The sequence below is a fragment of the Salvelinus sp. IW2-2015 genome, linkage group LG12 (assembly GCF_002910315.2).
Source record: "Salvelinus sp. IW2-2015 linkage group LG12, ASM291031v2, whole genome shotgun sequence".
In the NCBI taxonomy this organism is placed as follows: Eukaryota; Metazoa; Chordata; class Actinopteri; order Salmoniformes; family Salmonidae; genus Salvelinus; species Salvelinus sp. IW2-2015.
This window is the reverse complement of record NC_036852.1, coordinates 9,713,344-9,740,235: the sequence shown is the minus strand read 5'-3', so window position 1 is coordinate 9,740,235 and position 26,892 is coordinate 9,713,344. Positions and strand designations below refer to the sequence as shown.

The following is a 26,892-nucleotide window of genomic DNA, read 5'->3' as shown; positions in this document are numbered from 1 at the left end:
ATGCAATGTTCAGACATTCATAAAAGTAGCTACAGCATAACACAATCATCCAAACGGAAAATGTAGGCTACATTTGTTCTAGCGCTATACTGAGGAAAGATTGACATAACACAAGCGGTCATATTTTTATAACTCTCGGCTGACAGAAACTACAATATGAATTAGCTAATAGCAATTACTATTTATAATTAATCACATGACGGGGTGAGCTCATCATTGAGCTAAATAATTGAGTAAAACACTTTCTAGAAATCGAAAGTAATCCAACGACGTGTAGTTTGTGCCACCGCCATGTTTGTTTTTTCGCTCAACCAAAGATAATAAGAGGAGACGATGAGTTTGGTCTGTTTATAGTATGCATGTTGAAGGGGTGTGTCATCTACGATCATTCACTTCCCTTCATTCCCTTCTGGAAGTTTACCCGAAAGATGAGTGAACCATTCCTTCACCTCATAACATCTTTGGTATGACAGACGTTTACGTGACACCCAGAATGCATTGTATAATGTCAACAAACATGGCGCCAAACATAGCTGGTAAATAGCTTAGCATTAGCTCATTATAATCAGTACAACCTTCAAAAAAGTATTTTACACACATCATAGTGTCCATTACAATCTATGCAATAATAAGAATGCATTATTTGTCACCAGTACTTGAAAATGTGAATAAAACTGTAAATACATTATGCTCCATACAGACATACATACATACAAACATACTGTATACACCTACAGTAGAAACGACAACAAGATCCAGTTAAAGTCAGTTGTATTATGAAACTTCGGACTTCAACTGTATACAGAAAGTAAAGAACTTACTTTGATAGGAACGCACACATATCCAAAGTTAGTATTTGTAAGGAAAACAACAAGGTAATGCGAGCGCCAGACAGAAAATGTTCAAAAATGTGCATACTTGATCTGCGCAAACATTGATGAAGTGTGTGGGCTCTCCTCAAAGAGAGAAGTTTGTCCGGCTCAGTAAAGCCTCAGAAATAAATTGTCCACAATGCTGAAACGGCTACTTCCATGTGAATTAATGAGGAGGCTGAATACACCTAAATTGAAACTGTTTTTAGAAAATACAACTGTTAGAAATAATTAGAAATTGACAAGTTCAAACATAGCCTATAGATAATTAGCAGTCAGCGGATGTTAACTGTCCTGTTGCGTAATAATCACATTACTGACATCAGGTGCATAAAACAACTCATGCTGAGGTGACTGTTAGAGATATTTGGAACTCACAGTATGAAAAGGTTAATAGGAGTATAGAATATTATGATATAGAAGCTAAAATCTAAATGGTTACATTAAAATGCAATGATTATTATCACACAAGTGATGAGAGTATCGAGTGTGATGGAAATGTTATATTGGCTTTTTCTATTTACCATTTCTATGTTCTATGATTGTGCTTTCTATAAACCAATTTCTGTGTTCATGCAAGTGACTGACTGAACAAATCCTCACTATCAGTATCTGCAATTTGGCAGTACACCCAGACCTTGTTTTGAGAACGAAAGATATCTTAGTTTCAAGGTCTCAGCTTAGAGAGAAGAAGCCTTGTGAGGTATTGGTCTGTCACATGTTATGAACCAGTATTGGTTGGTCACATGAACAAAACGGTAATGATTAATTAATTATGCTAAATCATGCAAATATAACTTGTCTGTGTATAGCGTATATAAGACAATGCTGGGACTGCCCCTGCAGAGCTTCTGACAGACGTTCATTATGGTGCATTAAGTTTGATGGAACCTCTCCAGCACGCTGACAATAAACAATGATTCATTTAAGATTGAGGAGTCATTTTTGCCCATCTCTAACACCACCGATTCAAATATTCAACTATCATGGTCTTCTCTCTCGGCCAGGGCTAGAGAGCTACTCTCTAGACCAGTTCCTGGTGAGCTACAGTTCTGTAGGTTTTCACTCCAACCCTAATCTAGCACACCTGATTCTAATAATTAGCCGGTTATTAAGCTGAATCAGGACAAAAAAACTACAGCGGGGTAGCTCTCAAGAAACAGACTTGGAGAGCCCTCCGCTAGGCCCTCAAACTCAACTCGGACCCTGAAGCCAGTTTTCATTACTCCCCTCTAATCAGGGGCTGATTTAGACCAGGGACACCAGGTGGGTCATTAATTATCAGGGCAAACTGATAACCAGCAGGCTCCGGACCTGTAGGGTAAGAGTTGAATACCCCTGGTCTTGACCATAGCTGTGTTTGAATACTCATACTAACAGCACTATTTGTGATGATAATTGAGTATGTAGTATGCTTATTGGTCATAGTATGGATATAGTTAATATGCCAAAAGTTCCCGGATGTCGTACTACATTTGCCAAAATACGAAGTATACAATCAGTGGACACTATTTCTGTTCTTTTGGGGCCCATTATGCGATTCTTCAGAAATGGGCGTGGCTTCACATCATTTTCAGATTTGAAGAAAATGGTGGAAAATATGAAGCCGAAGTCTGTTGAGAGCAGATACAAATTCATTGTTTTAACTAATTATGACAAATTTTAAGAAAATGTTGAGCAATATTATAAAGTACGTCTTAACTTCTGCTTTCCATAGCCTTTGACAGCATGGATTGTACCAATCAGAACAGCTAGTAGAATGTTGTTTTGTGAAAAAAGCCATTTAACAAACCACTACCCTTAGATCTGGTTTTGCCCAGTTATCTTATGCCTCAATGTTGGTGGACGCCATGATGTTGAGTCTAATATCCACTCATCATTTTCTCTGAAACACTGAGGGCCTGACATGTCAGAGAGGAGAGAGCAGTGGTAAAGGTCACTGATGGGTCAAAACAGCACAGATTGAAAATGCTGACCGCGTCCAAACCAGAGCCAACTGGTGCTTGTCCATCACTGTCAGGCTGTGTTTAGACAGGCAGCCCAATTCTGATATTTTTTCCAATAATTGATATTTTGACCAATTGTGTTTTCACATCAGATATTTTTCAGATAAAAATCTGAATTGGGCTGCCAATCTAAATGCTGCCTGACACCCAGATTAAAGTATTCAGCTAATCAAATGTTTCTCTCTGGCTTAGAKCCAGGGAGAAGGAATAAAAAATGTAATGATGTCATGGCAATTTTGTCCACTAGGTGACATAATTCGTTTAGATGCATCTCTGCCTGTTGATAATTATATTTGTAATACACATTTAAACACACTTTCACAAACGATTTATCAAGCACTTATATATTATATTTATTATCACATAAGTCCTTTGTACACCATTCCTATTGGTTCCTCACTTTATTAGGCTTCCACTTTCAGATATAGCCTAATGAGGTAACGGTCGAAGGTTACAATAAACTTGCAGTATTCTACAACAGGGGATGGCACCGACAGATTTGACAGCTCTGCTTCTAGCTCCTAAGCAACTTAGCAGTATTTATTTTTTGTGTTATTTCTTACATTATTAGCCCAGACATTTATTTGAGTTATTACATACAGCTGGAAATATATTTTTGTGACCAATAAAATGTGATTTGAACTGTGCAACAGTCTGGGGTTGGTAGAATAGGAACACCAACAAATGGTAAATATTTTTTTGTGTGTGGAATTCATGTAAGAGATTAGAATTTGCAAAAAAGTTTTATTTTAATTCTAACTTGACAGGATGATGTATGAGGTTTGACAAAAATGAACCAGTCCATATGAATTTGCATAACAATCCCATGAATTTGTASATGGAATTGGCTTCTTCAGCAGTCTGTTTGAGAAGGATTGAGATCTGCACCCCGCAATTCAGGGCGTTCCTGCATGTGGGCATCCCTGCCCCTCTTTATACAGTACTTGTATTGGTACATTTTTAAGCTATGAGTCCAGTACATAGGCAGGAGGCGATGGGRCGCTCCAATACAGTAGATGGCGGTAATGCACCAAAATGTCGCATGCCAACCGCTGATACACCCAACAGAAGAAGAGGCGAGGCAGACAACCGTGGCTAACTGTAGCTCAGGGATCGCAACTTTGATGAGGGCACAAAAACGTTTGCCATAAAGTGGAGACAAATGCACTTTAATGATACCTGAGTGAGTCTGACTAACAAAATCAATGGGGGTATTTCGACCATGATAACAAGTTTCGATAGCTGGCTACTAAACTAACTCAGCAATAATTTTAAAAAGAATGTTAGCTGACATAACAAGATAACTGCTGATGCACAACCACATTTCGAAATTGTACTTTGTATTCTACTATTCTAACTCGGAAAAGTTGAGACCCCGACTGAGTTCCTATTTTTTTTTCCAGAGTGCCTTCAAAAGGGTTCTTCGCCCCCACCTGTCGGGCACTGTTTTCCAGAAGTTCTGTTAATGACGGAGAGGACAGGTGTKCGGCAGGAGGGAGCGAGGGACAGTGTGTGCTTGCGTAGCCCTAATAAGGATTCCGGTACACGGGAGCACACGGTGTTGCCTCCACCTCCCGGAGTAGCTAGCGGTATGCGGTGGCGACACCGGTAGACGTATCCTTCGCCCTCGGTTTTCTCCGGTACACAGCAGGTGGGTGTGACGCCGTGTGTTAACTAACAAGTAAGCAAGCAACTTAGTTAACACACGGTGTCGCCCCAGCCTCCTCCTGTGCTAGTGACAGTGTCCTTGGGCCCCGCCTGTCAGTTTTCTCCGGTACACAGCAGGCGTTAGGCACAATCACCCCCCTTACAAGCCACGGAGTCGCTCACGYCTGCAGTGYTAGCGGGAGGCAGGGATGACGTGTRRACTGTGTCCTTGCCCCCGCCTGTCAGACATGGTTTTCTCGGGTTCACAGCAGATGGGAGGAGGGTGCGACACCGTGTGTTTGCTAGTTAGCTGTACGGTTTCCTGCAGTTCTGTTAACGACTGGGAGGGAAGGACACTGTCCAGCTGGCAAAGACKACTCCGGTACACAGGAGGCGTGGTTGAAAAAAAAAAAAACTGAAAATATTTCCCTTTTGACCCACATTCGAAAGTGCCACAAGACATACATACCCAAGCATGAAGATGTCGCGCTTGGAGGGGGGCCTTCATACAGGAACCAATGGGTACTCGAGGGGGTTGGGGAGGGCGTTAATGCAGAAACCAATGGGATGCTCGAGCGGGGTGTTCATGAAGGAACCAATGGGATGCTCGAGAGGGGGGAGTGTTCGTGAAGAAACCAATGGGATGCTCGAGAGGTGTGTTCCTGCAGACGCAGAAATGCCCACATGCAGGAACGCCCCGAATTTCGTGCTGCAGTTGCATACTTGTACACTAGGTTGGAGAGGCGCTTGCTCACTCCCAGGATAGATGAGTCGAGCCCAATTCTGGGCTGGACAGGAAACAGGAGACGCATAGCGTGCCTCACGCAACAATCCTGGGAAAGAGAATGAGGATGGGAGTATGTATGTGTTTGCATGTCGAGCTGTTAGTTTAAAAAATATGAGGACAACGGGCACTACAATTCTTYCAACTGATTCACAGAAGCGTGTTATTTCGACCATTAATTCACGGTATTTGGAACAAATCTCGTGATTACTGCCTTTGGTTTTCATCATCCATTGGGCTGAACACAGAAGAGGAGCCGCTGTTAAATCCCAATTTGACTGTAAGTGGATTTTGAAATKAGCTTTTCTCACCGCCAGATGTGTTTAGGATTTATTTATTTATTGATAAAACCTAACAATCTACTTAACAAAAAATACCTTAAACGAGTTACGGTGTACCAGCCTAGGTGATCCTTATTGTAGCGTCCCCATGAAGAAAGGGCCGGGAGACAGGGAATTGATAGCCTGCTGGGTGTGAATTGTTTGTTGAGGAAGGGTAGTTGATTGTATAGGACCTAACATTTAAATATGGCTGTGTTTTTAGATAAACATTTACCTTTTTATAAACCCTATGATGTCAAAGCTAGTGGCTGTTTGAAAGAGTTCTATGCTTTTGCGGTGTTCTTATGCGGCCATTGAACACTCCTTGGATAAAGGGTGTGTGTGGCTGGCCAGACTAGGGAACACCACAGACTGACCATAACCTATTGAAAAAGATAACTGGACAACTGCTGTTAGGTCGTCATACTAGKGAATGTTTTTTTWATTATAAACAGGCCGGGATACAAAGTAGCACTGTCTGACACACTGTCTGTGAATTGATTCTATGAATGTCAGTTGATGATGGTCAAGGATGGGTAAAATGTTTWYAKGCAAATTTTATGACTTCATCGTCTYTCATCAATGTCGATTTGTGTAACGGAGAATAGCCTACTGCGCAATGTCATTTTCAGCGACATGATAGGCCTACTGCCTCGTTGAACAACGATWTTGCTGCCAGTGTCCCCACCCTGTTCAGACTGGTCTCGGACTAGACATAATAGTAAACGTAAATCTGGGACACCAAATGTGTATGTATATGTATAGCATGGATACGCGAGGTTGAATTGCATTGAATTCTGTGTCTGGCAGAAATTTGCGTTTGAATCAGGAAAGTTTGCGCTCACGATTTCCACAAGCCATAATGTTTAATACAATTATATATTAACATACTTTTACCGGTTATTGTGGCTGGTCCTTTCGGTGGTAGGAATGTGAGMTGATACATCCACAGGAAAGTATAATTACATGAACTGTTAAAAGCATTGGTAGTGCATTCATATTTATATCACCTGAAGCATGCTCAGTAGATACACATGAATGCACACTTGCTGAGTTCGTGGACGTGTTTACATGGTTCTGCACATGCTTCAGCTGATAGAAATSTGAAAGCACTACCATCCCTTTGAAAAGTTGATGTAATTATATGTTCCCTGTGAATATATTGTCTCCCATTCCTGGACATATAACGCAAACGTCTAGCAACCCAAAAGTTGTCTGTACAAATCTCATCATGGACAATTAGCGTCTACGTACTTTTTAGCTACTTTGCATGTTAGCTAACACTAAACCGTTTAGCTAATACTAAACCTTTTAGCTAACACCTAAACCTAACCCCTAGAGCTAACATTAGCCAGCTACCTAGCATAAATCTATTTAAACAATTTTAGCATACGGCTGTAACATAACAAAATGTAGAAAAAGTCAAGGGTTCTGAATACTTTCCAAAGGCCTGAATGCCAAGGGTCTGAATGCCAAGCGTCAGGTCTGGAGGAAACCTGGCACCATCCCTACAGTGAAGCATGGTGGTGTCAGCACTCAGGACCTCAGACTGGGGTGAAGATTCACCTTCCAACAGGACAAAGACCCAAAGCACACAGCCAAGACAACACAGGAGTGGCTTCAGGATAAGTCTCTGAATGTCCTTCGATCAGACTTGAACCTGATCAAACAGCTCTGGAGAGACTTGAAAATAGCTGTGCAGCGACGCTCCCCATCCAACCTGACAGAGCTTGAGAGGATCTGCAGAGAAGAATGGGAGAAACTCTCCAAATACAGGTGTGCCAACAGCTCTGGAGAGACTTGAAAATAGCTGTGCAGCGACGCTCCCCATCCAACCTGACAGCTTGAGAGGATCTGCAGAGAAGAATGGGAGAAACTCTCCAAATACAGGTGTGCCAAGCTTGTAGCGTCATACCCCAGAACACTCAAGGCTGTAATCGCTGCCAAAGGTGCTTCAACAAAGTACTGAGTAAAGGKTATGAATACTTATGTAAATGGGATATTTCAGTTTTTAAACCTGTTTTTGCTTTGTCATTATGGGGTGTTGTGTGTATATTGAGGGAAAAAATAAATTTTAGCCTAAGGCTGTAACAGTGTGGAAAAAGTCAAGGGGTCTGAATACTTTACAAATGCACTATATTTACAGTACTAACATTTATTTATTTTTTAACTGGTACTGAGCTACCTTCAGGCGAGTCTTGTGAGGATTGTGGCCATCAGAACCGACGTGTTTGTGAGTCTCACCTTTTCCAAAGAGGGGTCATAAGTGTGTGGCCCAAACTGATTGAGGGGAAAAAAGCTATTTAATCAATTTTAGAATAAGGCTGTAAGATAACAAAATGTGGCAAAAATCAAGGGGTCTGAATACTTTACAAAAGCTGTGTGTGTACAGTACCAGTCAAAAGTTTGGACATACCTACTCATTCAAGGGTTTTTCTTTATTTTACTACTCTAAATTTTAGAATATTTGTGAAGACATCAAAACTATGAAATAACACATAGGGAATCATTATTCTACAAAGAAGAAAATAGTAAAAAAAATAAATAACCTTAGAATGAGTAGGTGTGTCAACTTTTGACTGGTTATGTATGTATATGAGTGTTTCTTGGCTAAATTAGAGCCTGTGGTTCAAAGACAAACACAGAATTGAGAGTATGACTGGGTTTCCCCGCTCGTAGCTTCAGACAGACATTCACACGGTTAAGTTAATGACCCTTCATTGAACGTAGAGTTCATTGCTCCTCTTTGCAAAGAGGAGCAGAGTGCAAGGCCTCTCACTGGATGCCATTATGTACCCAGGGTGCCAATGCCTGCTAAAATATCAGAATTCTTTTGGGGGGGTTGGGCATTTTTTTCTCTGTTTTCCCAGCCCTACTAGAGGTTTCTTACTGATGAGCTCTTTCTTCTTGCGAGGAGGCACAGGCTCTGCTGGCACGCGGTAAGATTGCTAGTGAAATGAAGCCTACTGTGTGACACTGATGAGAACTTACAACACCTATTTGTCCAACATTTTATGACCATATGGTATTTTTCAGGCAAGCATTTCATGTAGCTTCCTGTACCTCCACAAGGCCCCGGAAAMACTGACTATCCTAATCTCTGTGGGGACAGAGCAGTAACCTTTCTATAGGCAGTGCCAGCAGCATACCACCCTGCATCCCACTGCTGGCTTTCTTCTGAAGCTAAGCAGGGTTTGTCCTGGTCGGTCCATAGATGGGAGACCGGATGCTGCTGGAAGTGGTGTTGGAGGGCCAGTAGGAGGCCCTCTATCCTCAGGTCTAAAATAAATATATATCCCAATGCCCCTGGGTAGTGATTGGGGACGCTGCACTGTGTAGGGTGCCGTCTTTCGGATGGGACGTTAAACGGGTGTCCTGACTCTCTGAGGTCATTAAAGATCCCATGGCACTTATCGTAAGAGTAGGGGTGTTAACCCCGGTGTCCTGGCTAAATTCCCAATCTATTCCTCATACCATCACGGTCACCTAATCATTCCCAGCTTACAATTGGCTCATTCGTCCCCCTCCTCTCCCCTGTAACTATTCCCCAGGTCGTTGCTGTAAATGAGAATGTGTTCTCAGTCAACTTACTTGGTAAAATAAAGTCCTATCACCAAAGTAAATTCACCAACAGAACGTGGGTGTATTCATTAGTGCAAAATGTTTTGCAAGGAAAAATGAAATTAAGAATTTGTTATTGGACACATTCAGGTAGGTCCCTCCCCATTTTGGGCCTGTTTGCTTTAGTTTGGTTCTTGGTGAATACACCCCAGTTGTGGGCCAGATGATGACAACCAACTATCTGTAGGTGGTTTCATAGTTTTCTAGTGAACACTGTTTACATTTACAAGGACAGCAAGTAGCAGGAGTTGTGGTTTCACTTTTGGCATGACAGCGATTTCACTGTCATGCCAAAAGAACAGAGGGAAAATAATGGAAGGCATTGCATAAGTGAGGTATTGTGCATATCACAACAAAGACGTATCCATTCTTAAGTTGACCCCTACCTCCTGTTCACTTTTGGGGTTCTGAAAGAGCTTGTATTAGCTCCACCTTGCCTTTCAATAGGCTATTGTAAACCTATACAGTCCTCACAGATCTCCACGTGTCTAGGGCAGTGTTAATTACTATTTTTTGTAAGGGAGCCACTTTGTCAGAAAACCGCACATATCTTTAATTTGTTGTACTTTTTCTTCTAATATTATCAATTGAGAACATGCAATTGTTTTTATGTACAGCACATCATAAATATATACACACACCACATGAATAAGACCCATATTATTTATTTTTATTATTTTTATTTAACCTTTATTTAACTAGGCAAGTCAGTTTAGAACAAATTCTTATTTACAATGATGGCCTAGGAACAGTGGGTTAACTGCCTTGTTCAGGGGCAGAACGACATATTTTTACCTTGTCAGCTCGGGGATTTGATATAGCAACCTTTCGGTTACTGGCCCAACGCTCTAACCACTAGGCTACCTGCCGCCCCATTACCTTCATTTACTAAGGGTTAGTTCAGTAGCTGGATGAGCGAAAATGTGCCTAATGCTCCTTGACTGAATTAATTCTAAATGTATAGTCTGTTGCTATCCTTGTGAGGCAATCCAGGTGTGTATTGGTCAGTCTGTTTCTCTGTTTTTGTTTCACAATGTTCATTGTTGAGTCCCTGTCTCCTTCCCTCGCATGTTTGGGGCGCCGTCAGTGAACAAAGATGCCAGATTTGATCAGTCAATATTATCTGCAAAAAAATGTAACGAGCTTTCAGAATATCCTCTCGTGTTTGTCCCTGAAGGGGCAGTAAACATAAAAGTTCCTCTCTGATCGACTCGTTTTGAGGGAAGCGGATCCAAACACATAATTGGGCAATGTCACTTACATCAGCGCTTTCGTCAAGCGCATTACCTAAAACACGGCGACGGATATGTCAGTAATCAGTTGTTTGCTGATGTCTTCCATGTGTCTTGTTATGGTTGAGTCTGAGAGTCCCTTAATTCTCTTTAAAATAGCTTCCTTGTTTGTGAAGTCAGCATACAATATTTTGTCTGAGGCCAAAAKAACATTATTTGACTATCTCCGCGTCTGTGAAGGCCTTCTTGTTTCTCGCGAGTATCCAAGCAATCTCATATGTTGCCTCTGTCGTTTTCTCTGCAACAGTGCTAGATCTGTCCATTTGTCGTTCTTTGAGCGGTCCTTTTGAGTTGCGCTATTTTGTTGTTTCTGAGGTTGGTATGTTTTGTCAAAGTGGGCATGGTGTGACTGGAAATGTCACTCTAAATTTGCTTGTTTAAAACAATTGACTGCCTTCTGGAAAATAAGACTGTGAGCTAGTCCCATTATGCAGGACAAAAACACTTGTCTTTCCATTTCTCTTGGAACTTTCTGTGTTCTTCTTGAGTCGACCGTATCCTTCTCTTAGCCACCGGAGCTACGTTAGCTAGCTGCATTTCCCCGCTGCCATCTTCACGATTTTTCTTTTTTCCCCTGGTTCTCCGGGGGTTGTTCGTTCACAGCTGTCACGTTGTTCTCCAGCTCTTCCCCCTCATTTTCATTGTCAATAGATTTACGTTTCTTTTTTCTTTTCTTTTTTATACAATAAATCGATCCATGTCTACCAGACTGCAAAATGAACTAGTAGCAAACTGATATSGCTCAGTCGCTGTAGCTGTGCAGTTGCGTTCTATTTTGACCTTTCTGTTAAACAGCTGCGCTATACTGACATCTATCTGCCGTCCAGGGAACAATATATACATTTAATGAAATGATTCAGGCCTGCACTAAACATGTTGAATTGAAATTGTATCATTGTTATGTATTATGAATAGAAAATAGGATAATCACTGTGAGCTGCAAATGAAGGGTACCACTGGTCTAGGGGTAGTGKCTGGTTGACTTGAGATGGCGACTTGATTGTCAGGATCTTCAGTCAGTCTCGCCAATAGATGTTGTGTGGTTTTGTTTCTGAAGAATTGAATGAAGGATCGCATTGCAACTTGCAGCGGTGTGGCCACATTATTTTGAATGGCCAAAGCACTTTGTGTTAGCTGTGTTCTTTGGGGCTGAAGTCGCCCGGGTGGTGTTCATTAGTTCAAAACGTTGTGCAACAAATGTAAATGCGCTTCTTATTTGAAAAATCCAGGTAGTCCATTCCCATTCCATTTAGTGCCTACTGAACACAACCCAGGCTTTGTGCACGTAAACAGCACCGTCATGGTTTGTTTTCCATTGATTGGGGGGGGGAGCGCATCTGCCAGGAGGAGCTGGTTAGTGTCCCAAATGGCACCCCATTCCCCATGTAGTGCACTACTTTTGACCTGGGCCGATAGTGCTTTGATCAAAAGTAGTGCAATATATGGGGGATAGGGTACCATATGGGATGCAAGCCTGGTGTCATTTTAGTTTTCTATTTTTTTCCCCTTCTTTTTTTAAGGGCAGATGTAAGGGAGTTCAGTGTTCCACTGTTTCCCGAGGCCAGGGAGGGAGAAGTGGGAGGAAAATGAGAGACTGCATGTCTGAGAGGAAACTGCGGAGCACAACAAAATCCACACAGCTTACAGCCACTGCATGGTTTTCCAATTCACTACTTTTGTYTMAAAAAAACATGTTCTCTACCTTGTCTGCTCCCATATTTATCTCACCCTCTTCCCTTTCATGTCCCAGTGAAAGTAGTTTTTAGTGGTAAAAAGGTACCACCTGTTTAAAAAATAAATAAAAAAAGAATCCCACCTACCTCTTTCAAATATACAAAAATAACGGAAAGGCCTCTGTGTACAAGGTGCTATACAGTAGGGACAAGGAAGCCACATATAACTAACTCCCTCTTTTTGTGTCTGTGTTCCAGTGAAAGTAGTGAAGCTGCTGATCAGATGACAAAAGYAGTCCCAGCTTGGTTAATGATCCCTAGGGACAGGGAGTGGGGAGGGGGTAAAGGCTGTTCCCTTAGGGGTGGAGTGGGGTGTTGCACGTGTAGAAGGCCCTCTAACCTGCCACATGTCCCTGGGCGCAAAAGGCAGCCGACGAGCTAAAACACAAAGAGTGGCACTGAGATGACGGGTGTAGGTTTAACCAGGATCTGTTACACCCAGAGGGGGTGTGGGGTGGCGGGGGCACTTCAAAGATACTCATAACTTACTGTGATAAAGAGCTAGAGGGGGCGTGGGGGGGGCTCTGATGGTGCCTGCTGATAAAGGAGGTATCCCTGCTGCAAGTGCCTTGGGCAGGGTTGTGGGTTTGGGAGAGGGCGTGGTAGGAGCCTGAGAAGGGCAGCTGGCGCCGTGGTGCCCGACCGAGTGCCACCCTCATATACCAACCAGGGCCCACCCTGCTTGGATGTGCGATACCATTTCTAGGCGTGCGTTTCCCCTATTATAGTCTGTCCTGGTACATGGCCTCTGTCTCCATAGGTCCCGTAGTGTTTATAGAGCATTTTCTTGACCTTTGATGACAGCTGCAACGGCCATTTTGGAACAAAGGCAGCCAGCCACCTGCCTGCCTGCCCCGGGTCTCCKCCTATGGACCAAGATGGAGAAGGAGATTTTCACTGACCAATTGTTCACGGAAATGTACAAAATCCAAGCCTAGATGACTCCATGAAATGAACAAGAAAATCAGTGTTTTTCATTTGCATAATGTTGTTTGATTGATACAGTAATTCACATGTGCGTCGTTTGATTTCTTTGCAATAAGAAATGAACAGGGGTTCTTATCTGAATRTTTTAAATGGATCAGGAGCACACATCTGTGGGWCCATGTCTAGATCATGTTTTCAGACTGTTAGAGGGCTGGTGTTCAGACTCTGTTCTGTCTGATTGGAACGGGCAGAAAGAGGGCACCCTTGCCTGTRTTGAGGGGAATWCATCTGGGTCCTCATTTAACAGGAGAGCTCAGGTGATGCTATGCAGGCCGCACAGGAGAGATGAACAAAGTGATGCAAAGTGTTGTCCCACAATGAAAGGAAATGCTCTCTCTACCCCATAAGTCCTTTCTCTCTCCATCTCTCCCCCCCTCTCTCTACCATCTGTCCCTTCCTCCCTCCCTCTCTCTATGTAGTGTCATTATAAGCAGCTTAGSTAGTTATTAATCAGTCAGTAGCATGAGCACAATGGTGGCTGGTTAAGGCTTCCGCTTAGGTTCAGCTGGTCCGAATGAGCTGAAATAAAAGATCCCAGATGTTTTCCATACGCACAAAAAGCTTATTTCTCAAATTTTGTGCACAAATTTGTTTACATCCCTGTTAGTGAGAATTTCCMTTTTGCCAAGATAATCCATCCACCTGACAGGTGTGGCATATCACGAAGCTGGTTAAAAAGCATGATAATTACACATGTGAACCTTGTGCTGGGGACAAAAGTCCACAAATGTTTTCACACAACACAATGTCACAGATGTCTCATGTTTTGAGGGAGCGTGCAATTGGCATTCTGACTGCAGGAAAGTCCACCAGAGCTGTTGCCAGATAATTAAATGTTAATTTCTCTACCATAAGCCCCCTCCAACGTCGTTTTAGAGAATTTGTCCAACCGGCCTCACAAACGCAGACCACGTGTAATCAGCCCAGGACCTCAACATCCGTCTTCTGATGGAACTGTGGGTTTGCACAAACTATTAATTTCTGCACAAACTGTCAGAAACCGTCTCAGGGAAGCTCATCTGTGTGCTCGTCGTCCTCACCAAGGTCTTGACCTGACTGCAGTTTGGCGTCGTAACCGACTTCAGTGGGCAAAGGCTCACCTTCAATGTCCACTGGCATGTTGGAGAAGTGTGCTTTTCACAGATGAATCCTGGTTTCAACTGTGCAGATGGCAGACGGTGTGTGGGCGAGCAGTTCGCTGATGTTAACGTTGTGAACTGAGTGCTCCATGGTGGGGTTATGGTATGGGCAGGTATAAGCTATGGACAACGAACACTATTGCATTTTATTGATGGAAATTTTAATGCACAGAGATACTGTGAAGAGATCCTGAGGCCTGTGCCATTCATCCGCCGTCATTGCCTCATGTTTCAGCATGATAATGCACTGGCTCACGTCGCAAGGATCTGTACACAATTCCGGGAAGGTGAAAATGTACCTGTTCTTCCATGGCCTGCATACTCAGCAGACATGTAACCCATTGAGCATGTTTGGGGTGCTCTGGATCAACGTGTACGACAGCGGGTTCCATTTCCCGCCAATATCCAGCAACTTTGCACAGCCGTTGAAGAGGAGTGGGACAATGTTCCACAGGCCACAATCAGCCTGATCAACTCTGAATGAGATTTTGCGCTGCATGCGGCAAATGGTGGTCACACCAGATACTGACTGGTTTTCTGATCCACACCCCTACTTTTTGTATTTTATTTTTAAGTTATCTGTGACCAACAGATGCATATCTGTATTCCCAGTCATGTGAAATCCATAGATTAGGGGCTAATTTATTTCAAATAACTGATTTCCTTATGAACTGTAACTCTGTAAAATCTTTGAAATTATTGCATTTATATTTTTGTTCAGTGTAAGATAATACGAACCGGTCATTAATTTAGACGTTTTTGCAGAGATCTTAGTCGCTCAATTTTACGTCTAACTAAGATGTTTGGTGCAGTATTTCTCAAGTGAAAAAATGTGCTTGAAAACGAGTCGTCTATCGTTGAATGACAACAAAACACTTAATTGAAGAATCCCTACTGTTGACCAATGACCAACGAAGGTGCGTAGACTTCGGCTCTGAACTTCAGCTTGCCTCAAGTAAAAAATGTGTGCACAACCCCCCCGAAAAAAAACCTTACCGAAGACCAAAATGTCGTCATCATATATGAACAAACCGCTTCGGATAGGAAGCATGCAGACGGCTTTAGCCTGTGTCCTGAAAGGCCCCCCTCTGTTAGCTGCAGGCAGATGGCCTATGCTCGCTCAAGTGATCCAGTCAGTGTTGACATTAGTGTCATGTGACAGGATGTTGGGGAAATTTGKCTGAAACCTGAACTCGTCCAATAATAAAACGGTTTCTTTGCAAACCGTTTTGCTACGGTTTGCACTAATGAGTACGATCCAGGTCTGAAGTACAGAATGGCTGCACTCCAAAACTGAAAATCTCTCCTATGGCCCAACTCTTTTACCTCACTGATTCTTCAAGGCACGGTAGCTCAAGAGGCAATGAAGCCTTGACCCATGGCCAAGTCCRAGTAAGCATTATGGCTGCTTTCCCACCATAGCATAGGCCTAATAACCTAAAGGTTGTGCTCTTCCGTGTTGCTTTCACCTAACCAGTACGGGAAACAAAATACAAAGTTGTATTTTTAGCCAAGCCAGTGTATACTATTGGTTTCTATTGGCAGTTTTTATGTGAAGTGGCGTGGATGTAGATTTCGATGGCCTTAGATTGTGATCTGTCTGGAACCACTGATTTGGTCCATTGGGTCTAGTTGAAAGTGTTCGAGCCCAGCCTGTGCTGGGTTCTCCGATCTGGTTGTGTCCCAAATGAGCTCTATGGGGCCGGGGGAGAAGTATTGCACTATGTAGGGAATAGGGTGCCATTTGGGGTGCAGACTGTCCTCWTTCCCTCCAGTGAAAAGTTCTCTTCTGAGTGACCTCACATGACCTCTGTGATGTTTTCTTCATTGCCATGGAAACGGGCTGTCTCCCATCAACCAGGTGGGATTGACATCACTATCCTTCCCATCCTGTGTGCTCGCTGCTCTCCCCTCCCAAAGTTCAGCTGGTTCTCATGGAACACTGACAGCAGCACTGACGTGCGTGTTTATGTATGGGGTGGTAGGGAGAAGCCAAGATTGACGTGAGAAGGAGAGGGAGACGAGGAGAAAGAACAGCACAGGGTGTGCGTGTGACTGTGTTGATGATATAGAGTGGTAGAGAGAAACCAGGATTTGCGTTTGACTGTGTGCGCGGACTCTGCGAACTCTAGTATCAGGTCATTCGCGGTGCAGATTAAGCTAGCTCTTCCACTCACCCCTCTGCGGAAGTCCTCCGCTATTTATCCTACCCATAGCTGTGTTTGCTCTGTTTCCCCTGAGTGTTCTCTTGGTCACATTCCTTTTAAATCCTCAGGGAACTGTTTTTGTACTGTGAACACATGCATTTTTGTAGACGTGTGTTTGTGATTTCAAGGGGAAACGAGTGCGCAATTGTCTTTCTTTGGGACACTCTCTGCTCTAGTCTATTGGTGTTTTGTGTGTGATTATGTTGAGTATGTATGGGCGACTCTCTCTTACCATAGCACCTAGACATTAGCTACATGGGTGATATCAAGTGAAGGTACACGTTTCGCAACGGAAATTGACAAGTTCAGGTAGTACCGTTTTCCATTTCAAAAATGTTTCACCAGATTCACAGGGAGCACATTACAAAGGTTGAAGAAGCAGGACTCCAAGCAGCAGCTCCATACTATTTGCCTTAGAACCAGAACTGATACTGGTTGTAAGGGTGTGGAGGGTCTGTGGGTGGCTAGTGATCATTTTATTGGATTCCTCATGTCTTACTCATTKTTGGGAAGAATTATGGTCCAAATCGGATGTTAGGTACTCATATTTATTTTTGATTTAAATGAGTCCTATACATTTTTAAAATTGCCAATTTTTGGGTGCAATCAGCTTAATTTCTCMGATCAAATTATATTTCAACAAAATAATGTTTCAGGAATGATCTCATCAGTTTCTAACTACAGAAACGATTTCAGAATCTTAGATGGTGGGTGACAAAATCATCTTGTCTGTTCAAAGATGTAGTTTTGTCCACTGTTTCTCTTATAGTAGCCTCTATATTATGAGCTGAGACTGGGCTCAGGCAGTATAGAATAGAAAACCTGCATTATCCATTAAAGATACACAACTTGCCTTCACGTTCTTGGCTTTCCAGGCAAATATGACCTATTTTAAAACATGCAAGATGCATTACACACATTACTCTCTTCACATCTGTTGTAGAAAAAAAGCTTTCATTTTCCAGATATGGGCAAAGGCGCATACGGATGGGATTGATTTTTATTTTATGGGGATCCCCGCTCGCCGACGCCAATGGCGACAGCTAGTCCTATTGGGGTTTGACACGTAACGAAAACGACATAACAGACAGAAGACTTTACAATTGACATGCATTTAAAAACATGAACCTGTATTGTGCGCGTGTGTGTTTGCATCTATCAGTTACACATACATGTCAGTAAATACACACGACAAGTAGATCACGTGGGGTAGAGGCCTTGTGCCGTGAGGTGTTGCTTTATTTGTTAAAAAAACCCAAAAAAACAGGTTTGCTGTTCACCTGCGCTATATGAGATGGATGGGAGTTCCATGGAATCATGGCTCTGTATAATACTGTACGTTTCCTTGAGTTTGTTCTGGACCTGTGAGACGAGTAAGGAGGGGGAAAAATGCGGCTTTGTCCCAAAATTCCACCCCTTCAGCCATAGTGTGCACTTGCACACTCCCCATCATTGGATTGGTGTAAGCATTGGCTGGAGGGAGATTCCACCATTATTAAATCCATGAAGGGAAGTGTACAGTTCAGGAGAAGGGTTGTCGAATCGGGATGTAGCCAGCATCTCCCTGTCACATTGCCCATTTTACAGCGAGCCAAGGACGGCGGGTCGACGCACATCATCGAGCCCCTAGTGAGGTTATTGGCTAACCTTTCCTCAACCTTCAGCTGCCAAGCTGCCAACACAATCGTTACAAGACTGAAGGCAGTGGTTGGGAAACTGGGTCATTTCCAGTAGGACACACCGTCGCAAAACGTTTTAAAGCATTTTGAAAAGGAGAAGGAAAATGAGCGTTTCCTATTGGACGTGTCCAAGTGGTCCCTCCCTCCCTGTTTCAATCTTTTTTTCTTCAGTTTGGTGCCTCATGAAAATGACCCTAGTGATCGGATGGAGAGCAGAGAGAAAGAAATGAATGAAAGAGACAACTGTGTTGCTCTTAGTGTAAATGATGTCATCCGGAAAAGCGTGCTTGGAAACACTGAGCTCATTCTCATCATTTTCCCTCAAGTCATTTGACCAGTTTCACACAGTCAACATCTGGGACACTTGGCTGTGTAGCAGTTTCACTTTGTAATGCTTAGCTGCTTTAATACCCGTGTTCATTAGGGAACTCTGTGCAAATGGCTTTTCATCAGAAAACGAGGGTTCCTTATTGAACAAGTCTTTTTTTTATTTTTACATTTAGTGCCTAATGAATATGACCGTGGTATACTACTGTAGTCCTAACTTCAGACGGAGTTATACTGGTCAACGTCTGTTATGTTAAATGTTATGCAACCGTGTGCTGTTCCTTTGCAGAAAACATGTCCCAGGGCTTTGAATATAGGTGGACCAGGCCAATAATGTCATTGGAAAAGTTTGTAACTGCTTTGGCTAGCCTACTGTAGATATCTCACTTCAACTTATGCACCTCTCCCCCCCCCCCCCCCAAAATAGATGGTGACTCGTATCAAACCAACACCTGCAGCTTTAGTCACTCGTACTGGAGGCACTCTCACGCAGTCATCGTGCGTCCGTTTTGTTTCCGTTTCTGTGACCTATGTGCACGTTTGCGTATGAACACCAGCTCATGTTAAGTGTGTGTATATGAGTGTCTCTCCGAGTCCAAACTCCCCGACTGACCCACTGGGCTAATCTCTTGGCTGGGGCCTGGTTTGTTGTGTAGTGAACCTGATTACACACTGTCGTGCCAAATGTAGTACGGTTCCAGATCAGCTGCCGAGCTTGGCATCCCTATGGGTTTATGAGCCATCAGAGGGCTACTCGCATGTCCAGGGTCAGCCAACATGAACCTGTTGCTACAAAAGTGACGTTTACAGAGAGGGAGAGGGTCAAGGCCCATATTCATGAATCTTCTAAGTAGGAGTGCTGACCTTGGATCAGTTTAGCCTTTTCTGTCATAATGAATAATGGACAGGGAGGGCTTGATGCTTGCACTCCTAGTCTGGGGGTCTTTCACACCAAATTGTTTTGGTGCAGGTTTTCTGAACTCTGGTGCGTTTACCCCCTCAGTGTGAACACTATCCGCACTCGGGAGTGAACTAAACAACTCACGTGGTTTGATCAAAAATGGTGGTCTCAAAACTGACCTAAGATCAGCGTAACGTCACCCTACTCTGACGATGGCCAAGCATTTCTCTGGTTGCGCATGATGGACCTGGTTATGAGGACTCGTGCTCTATGGTCACTTGTGATTTGCTCTTCTGAAAGACTCGTCCTCTTAAGCCTCGTTCACATKACTTGTTACTGTTTACAGATCATGTGTTATAACTAGCAGCTTCGCACAGCCATTTGAAGAGGAGTGGGACAACATTCCACTGGCCGCAGTCAATAGCCTGATGTTGACTCGGCTCTATGTGAATGAGATGTCTCGCTGCATGAGGCAAATGGTGGTCACACCAGATACTGACTGGTTTTCGGATCCACGCCCCTACTTTTTTTTTTTAAAGGTATCTGACCAACAGATGCATATCCCAGTCATGTCAAATCCATAGATTAGGGCCTAATTTATTTATTTACATGGTCTGATTTCCTTATATGAACTGTAAAGAGGGCTGTTGCGCTGACCATATTACCGCCACACCGGCGGTCACGAGTCATGAAGGCAGTCAAATCCATGTGACTGTTTAGTCACGGTAATTGGGYTTCTCTAAGCTCTGATGCTGCTCATGGTCATTAGTAGCCAACCAAAGTTGCTAACTGCCAGGTACTCAGCACTCTCTTGTCCCTCTAATCACTCTGGCATCAATGCAAATGTAATCGAAAATCTAATCAAACACTTCATGAGAGCCCATGAGCTGATGTTGCGCAACATTTCTATAGGCTAGGAAATTGCGGGAGAAAACAGTGATGGCCTCTTAAATAGAGGATCCCATCAGCTTTCTATAGGCTAGGCCTACTATTTATTTCTCAACCTACCTAATATTAAGCACATTGCTTATCTTTACAACAGGGATATAGCCTACCTGGTTGGCATGAAAATGAACCACGGGAAAGCGTCCTCCAGCCGCAATTTAAGTGCACAGATGTATTTTTTTCCGCTGCCCCTTTTTCGAGACCGTGCATGATAATGGTTCGTTCTAAATCAAAACACATTTCGCACACATATTATTTAAAGACAAGATTATATCAAAAATAGTCTGATGGGTGAAAATATTTGCCTAACACTTGTGAATGATGCCCAGCATAAGAAACATTCATTTTTTTTGGTGACTTTTTCTAATCATAGTCGCACACCTCATGTAACCAGCCCATAGGCCTATATATTTTAATAAGGTTTGTATCACAACTAAAGTGGCCAAAAAACGTATTTTAAAATGAAGCACATTAATAATCCGCTTTACAAGGGGTATGGAGCCTAACTGGCATATATAAGCAGTGCGTGAGTTTCAGGCGTGGGGAAGATCATTTGCATCATAAAAATGCACCTTTAGAAGCATTAGATGCATAATCACATTTGCAGTCAATTTTGAAAACGGACACGCGCGGTYCTGTCCCCAATGCGTCTGTCTAAAACTTGTAGCCTGTAAGAAAGACTTCAACACGTGATGGAGAGCGCAAAGCACACGGGGAGAAGGGCACAATAAAGGCATGGATTTTTTTTAGGGTGGATTACGGCTACAAAGGGGATGCCGCCGGGAAATTCGAGGCATTATCAAGTGCTTGTCAAATAGTGAATGAGAGACTAGAAGTGTGTACAGCCTGCGCAAAAAAAACTAAGCAGAGCTCATGCCTTTCATGCAACCTTTTTAAAATCATCCTTAGTCGCCTCATGCAAAAMATATAGCCCAACATTTGTATCGCAACTAAAGTTACATAAATAACTCTAAATTAAGCATATAGRARTACCTGYTYCTTTGTTAACTGCTCAACACAGAATAGCCGCATGTGCGCACTCCCTYAAATCGTTTGGAGAAAATATTTATATTTTATTCAGCTATGTTCAATTGTATTCTTCATAGTATAAAATAATGCCACGGAATTCTAAGCAAATCTTGTCTGCTAAATGAACTAGTGTAGCCCACAGCCATTTGGCATAGCCAGATCAGGACCTGACATAAGGACAACTCAGAGTATGCTATTCTGTTCTTCTGAAATAGAAAACATTTTCGTCATATCATGTTTCTTTAGACCTGTCTAAAATAAATAATGGATTTACTGTGATGGTTTAGCCTATATTACATGGATTAATTAGACTTAAAATGTAGATGTTCCAAAGGTCTGCATCAGTGGGCTATGTGTGGAAGCCAGAAGATGCTAAATGTGTTTGTTAATTATGGTCAATTACCATAAGACTGACAGTTATTTGCTTGACAATCACCGGCTGACGAAATGTCATGACTGCCACAGCCTTAACTGTAACTCAGTAAAAACTTTGCAATTGTTGCGTTTTATTATTGTTCCGCGTATTTATCCTGTCCTGATTGAAAAGGTCATATTTTGCAATCTTCCAAAATAAATGTGATCTCTATCGAGATCAGGCTCTCCTCCATCTTGCGTTAAACAGTACAGTTGTCCGTTCACAAGCGGGGCAAGACTCTGTAATGAAATACATCACGACGTAAACGGAGCATTAGTTAGAGTACGCATGAGGCAGTGTGACGGATGCCCTAACTACTGTGAATGCAATGTGATCTGTGTGGCGGAGGTCACCGGTTTGGATCGCACTCATGTGCACATGCACATATACTCCCAAATGTTTTTGCCTCAAATCAAAGTTTATTTGTCACGTGCGCTGAATACAACAGGTGTAGGTAGACCTTACAGTGAAATGCTTACTTACCAATAGTTCCAATAGTTCAAAAAAGGTGTTAGATGAACAATAGGCAAGTAAAGAAATAAAACAACAATAAAAAGACAGGCTATATACAGTAGCGAGGCTATATACAGTAGCGAGGCTATAAAAGAAGAGAGGCTACATACAGACACCGGTTAGTCAGGCTGATTGAGGTAGTATGTACATGTAGATATGGTTAAAGTGACTATGCATATATGATGAACAGAGAGTAGCGTAAAAGAGGGGGTGGTGGGTGGCGGGACACAATGCAGATAGCCCAGTTAGCACTGGTTAGTTGGCCCAATTTGAGGTAGTTTTTACATGAATGTATAGTTAAATGACTATGCATATATGATAAACAGAGAGTAGCAGCAGTGTAAAAAGAAGGATAATGTCCATTACTGTACACAGTCTGTTTGTTTCCTCTCTGTAACAATACTCATTTTTATTATCCTCTGACATCACCTCTGCAAAGTGCCCTCTTTCCCACTTCCTGCTTCCTGCTCAGACAGGAAATATGGGATTAGGCCAGAGCAGGAAGTATGTGTGGGAGAAGGACACCTGTATCCTAGGGAGATTTGAATATACAGTACAGGAAGCAGTGTTTACTCTACATTTAGTTTTTTCGGCCGATCGCAGAAGCCTACACCAACATCAACACTTGTCTCAATAGAAATCAACAGAGACAAAAGGTGCAGCCTTAGTGGCTGTAGGGGATAAATACTTGTAGTTTGTGTTTTTCAGGATTTTGTAAACCCTCTCCCAAATTAGAGGACTTGATTCTCCAACCTTGGCTTTGGCCCTTGAAACGCAACTCCTGCACTTAGAATCCACCCAGTGTAAGAGATTGACAGTAAAGATCCTGCTGTTTTGGATCCTGGGTGAAATGTCCACCCCCTATGCACACATCCTCCCTCTCTCGCACCTGGGATAATGATGTCACACTTGTTTACTTCCTGTGTGTTGAGAGAGAAGTGGCATCCACTTTGGGCATCATTGCTGCTACTGCACCGCATACAGCTGTTCAAACCCACATGTCACCTCCATTACAACGTCAGTGTTGACTGACAGGCATAATTGCTGGGCAGATATCACACAGGGAAGGCTTGATCACTCACTGTAAGTCAAACTGCGTGGTAATATTAGAAACAGATGCTAACACTGTGTGTGTGTGTGTGTATCTGATACACACACACACACACACACACACACACACACACACACACACCATGAAAGAACCCCCCCCTGTGTTTTGAGTGCAGCCACATACTTTGTGTGGACAGTCCGTCTGCACAGTTCTACAAAGGGACAGCTGAGGCCGACTGGGATAACGAAGGCTGGAGTGTGTGTACTCCGAGGCAAACAAACACCAACTGTGTAGCCATGTTCACCACACAATGAGTCAGCATTCTTCACACCAGAGATATAGAGATGTATAGTACCAGTGAATGAAATAACACATATGGAATCATGTAGTAACCAAAAAAGTGTTAAACAAATCAAAATCTATTTGAGATTCTTCAAAGTAGCCACCCTTTGCCTTGACAGCTTTGCACAATCTTGGCATTCTCTCAACCAGCTTCACCTGGAATGCTTTTCCAATAGTCTTGAAGGAGTTCCCACATAGGCTGAGCACTTGTTGGCTGCTTTTCCTTCACTCTGTGGTCCAACTCATCCCAAACCATTTCAATTGGGTTGAGGTCAGGTGATTGTGGAAGCCAGGTCATCTGATGCAGCACTCCATCACTCCTGTGTTGGGTCATTGTCCTGTTGAAATACAAATGGTAGTCCCAATAAGCGTGAACCAGATGGGATGGCGTWTCTCTGCAGAATGCTGTGGTAGCCATGCTGGTTAAGTGTGCCTTGAATTCTAAATATATCAGACAGTGTCACCAGCAAAGCACCATCACTCCTCCACCTCCATGCTTCACGGTGGGAACCACACATGCAGAGATCATCCGTTCACCTACTCTGCGTCTCACAAAGACATGGCGGTTGGAACCAAAAATCTAAAATTTGGACTCATCAGCATTTATTTAGGCTGCAATCTGAGGTGCAGTTACTCTAATGAATTTATCTTCTGCAGCAGAGGTAACTCTGGGTCTTCCTTTCCTGTGGCAGTCCTCATGAGAGCCACTTTCATCAGCGCTTGATGGGTATTGCGACTGCACTTGAAGAAAACTTTCAAAGTTCTTGACATTTTCCACATCGACTGATCTTCATGTCTTAAAGTAATGGACTGTCATTTCTGTTTTGGTTATTTGCCATAATATGGACTTGGTCTTCTACCAAATAGGGCTATCTTCTGTATACCACCCCTACCTTGTCACAACACAACTGATTGGCTCAAACGCATTATGAAGGAAAGAAATTACACAAATTGACTTAACAAGGCACACCTGTTAATTGAAATGCATTCCAGGTGACCACCTCATTAAGCTGGTTGAGAGAATGCCAAGTGTGTGCAAAATTGTCATGAAKGCAAAGAGTGGCTACAAATATATTTTGATTTGTTTAACACTTCTTTCGTTACTACATGATTCCATATGTGTTATTCATAGTTTTGATGTCTTCACTATTATACTGGAATGTAAAAAATAGTAAAAATAAACGTTGAATGAGTAGGTGTGTCCCAACGTTTCACTGGTACGGTCGATATTTTTTGGGGCACTTTACTGAGCAGATAGAGGAAGACCGTGGGGAAAGATTGTGTCAAAGGGCAGTAGGCCAAATTCAAACATATCCCAACGCTGTAGACGTGTGCCAGAGGTTGACCAGCCGGGCCACGAGTGAGCTTTTAATTTTTTTTTATTTTTTTTACATGAGCCTAATCTTCCATCTACATGATTAATTTGAATCGTGTGAATCATGTTTAATGTAAGAGTCGGCATTCCTTCTGGACATGARACATACTTGCTTGTGATTTGTCTGAATCGGCATACGTGACTAGCCTGGTGAATCGTAACGCGAGTCGGGATTTTGATTAGCTAATGTCTGTGACTCTGTGAATATCTACCTGTGGAAGTGCGTTGCTCCTCATTTCATGTGTGTATGTTTGTCACAAGCTACCCGGCCACAGTACTTGTGTTTTGCTTCTTAGCTTGATTCAATTTGCTCGGCCCAGTGTGTCTAAGAGTTCTCCGCACCCAGGATCTGAAGCTACTCCCTGTGACGGTGAGATTGATCTCTCTCTGTCTGTGTACAGCGACGCAGTCCATGTGATTTCCCTACAGCACGATGAGAACAAGCGTCATCAATCCATAGGTCCCGTTTGTCACTCGGTAATGGCCCCTTGCTGAGCTGAATTTCAGCCGTCTTTTTTTGTCTCCACTTTAAAACAAAAATAGATGGTGAATCAAATCTGATACTTTTTTCTTCTCCTATTCTCTCCTCTCCAGGACATAAAAGCTTGGTCCTGACTGTTGCGTTGGCTTCATTTGACCTCTGACCTGAGTGGGACAAAGGGAGAGACACACCAGAGGTAAGAGACACTTTTGGCTCCCATTCCAATTCTTTCGGTAGAGTCTTCCTGACCCCTGTAGTTGTATAATAATATGGRCATTTTTAGAAGATGGAACCCACTACCCTGGTGTTGCCAGCACCATGCTCTATCTCAGTGAGCCATTGAAACCAGTCATGGACACTCTTTCATGCATGTACCATGGCTCTTCTGACAGAATCTCCACAGTGAAAGAGAGGCTCTTGCTCATAGAAATATAATTACTAGAATRGCCGTTCCCATTCAAGTCAATGTTCTGCTGTTCTATTTCAATGCTCTTGCTCCGTGACTGTTTTTTTTCTTCTTCTTCTGTAAGTTGAAGAGGAGACGCAGGAAAGACCGAGGACAGACGGGAGGGAGTTGGGGGGGCTGCTTGTCCCTTATGTCACCCCAATCCCAATAGCCCCGGTCAAAAGTRGTGCTACTGTGTAGGSAATAGGGTGCTATTTGGGACGTAGTCTCTGTGTGGCTGCCTGAGGGGTGTAGGGAACRAGTTTTCTCCCCCGCACGGGCCTGTTCCGGGAAGTGGAGAAGTAGTGTTGGAAGTGATTTGTCACCCATGCTCAGAGTTTGTGTCCTGCGCTGTCTTGTCCTTGTCACCACCACTGTGGAGAACTTGCTCTCTCGTGTCACCTGGCTGTCACACTGTCTTCCCTCATAGCGGKGTGTGTGTGTGTGTCTCCCAATCCTGGTCACCGAGGGGGACCCAGAGGGGTGCACGTTTTTTGTTCTCGCCCCCGCACGAACACAACCAACCCAACTAATCATTGAGCCTTTGATAAGTCGAATCAGGTGTCTTAGTGGCGGACCGGAACAAAACCGTGCGCCCCTCTGGGTCCCCAAGAGCCGAGAGATATCAGAGGAGGTAGGAAAGCAGTGTGGCTCAGCGGCAGTGCTGCGGTCTACCAAGCACATTTTGTCCAGGAGCAACATGGAATCCTACCCCAAAACACTTTCTCACTATCTTCCTTCTACAACCTATAGCCTACATCTACATTCCTAACTAAATAGA

At 43.1% G+C, this 26,892-nt stretch overlaps 1 protein-coding gene across 1 annotated transcript in view; it reads left to right on the top strand.

Annotated features, from left to right (window-relative positions):
* Window positions 1-5,260: 5,260 nt before the first annotated feature.
* LOC111971112 (ras-associated and pleckstrin homology domains-containing protein 1-like) overlaps window positions 5,261-26,892 on the top strand; it is a 76,847-nt gene continuing 55,215 nt past the window's right edge. Inside the window, exons 1-2 of the mRNA XM_070445883.1 lie at window positions 5,261-5,589; window positions 25,780-25,862. The gene's annotated coding sequence lies outside the window, so the exon portion shown is untranslated. The remainder of the gene's footprint in view (window positions 5,590-25,779; window positions 25,863-26,892) is intronic.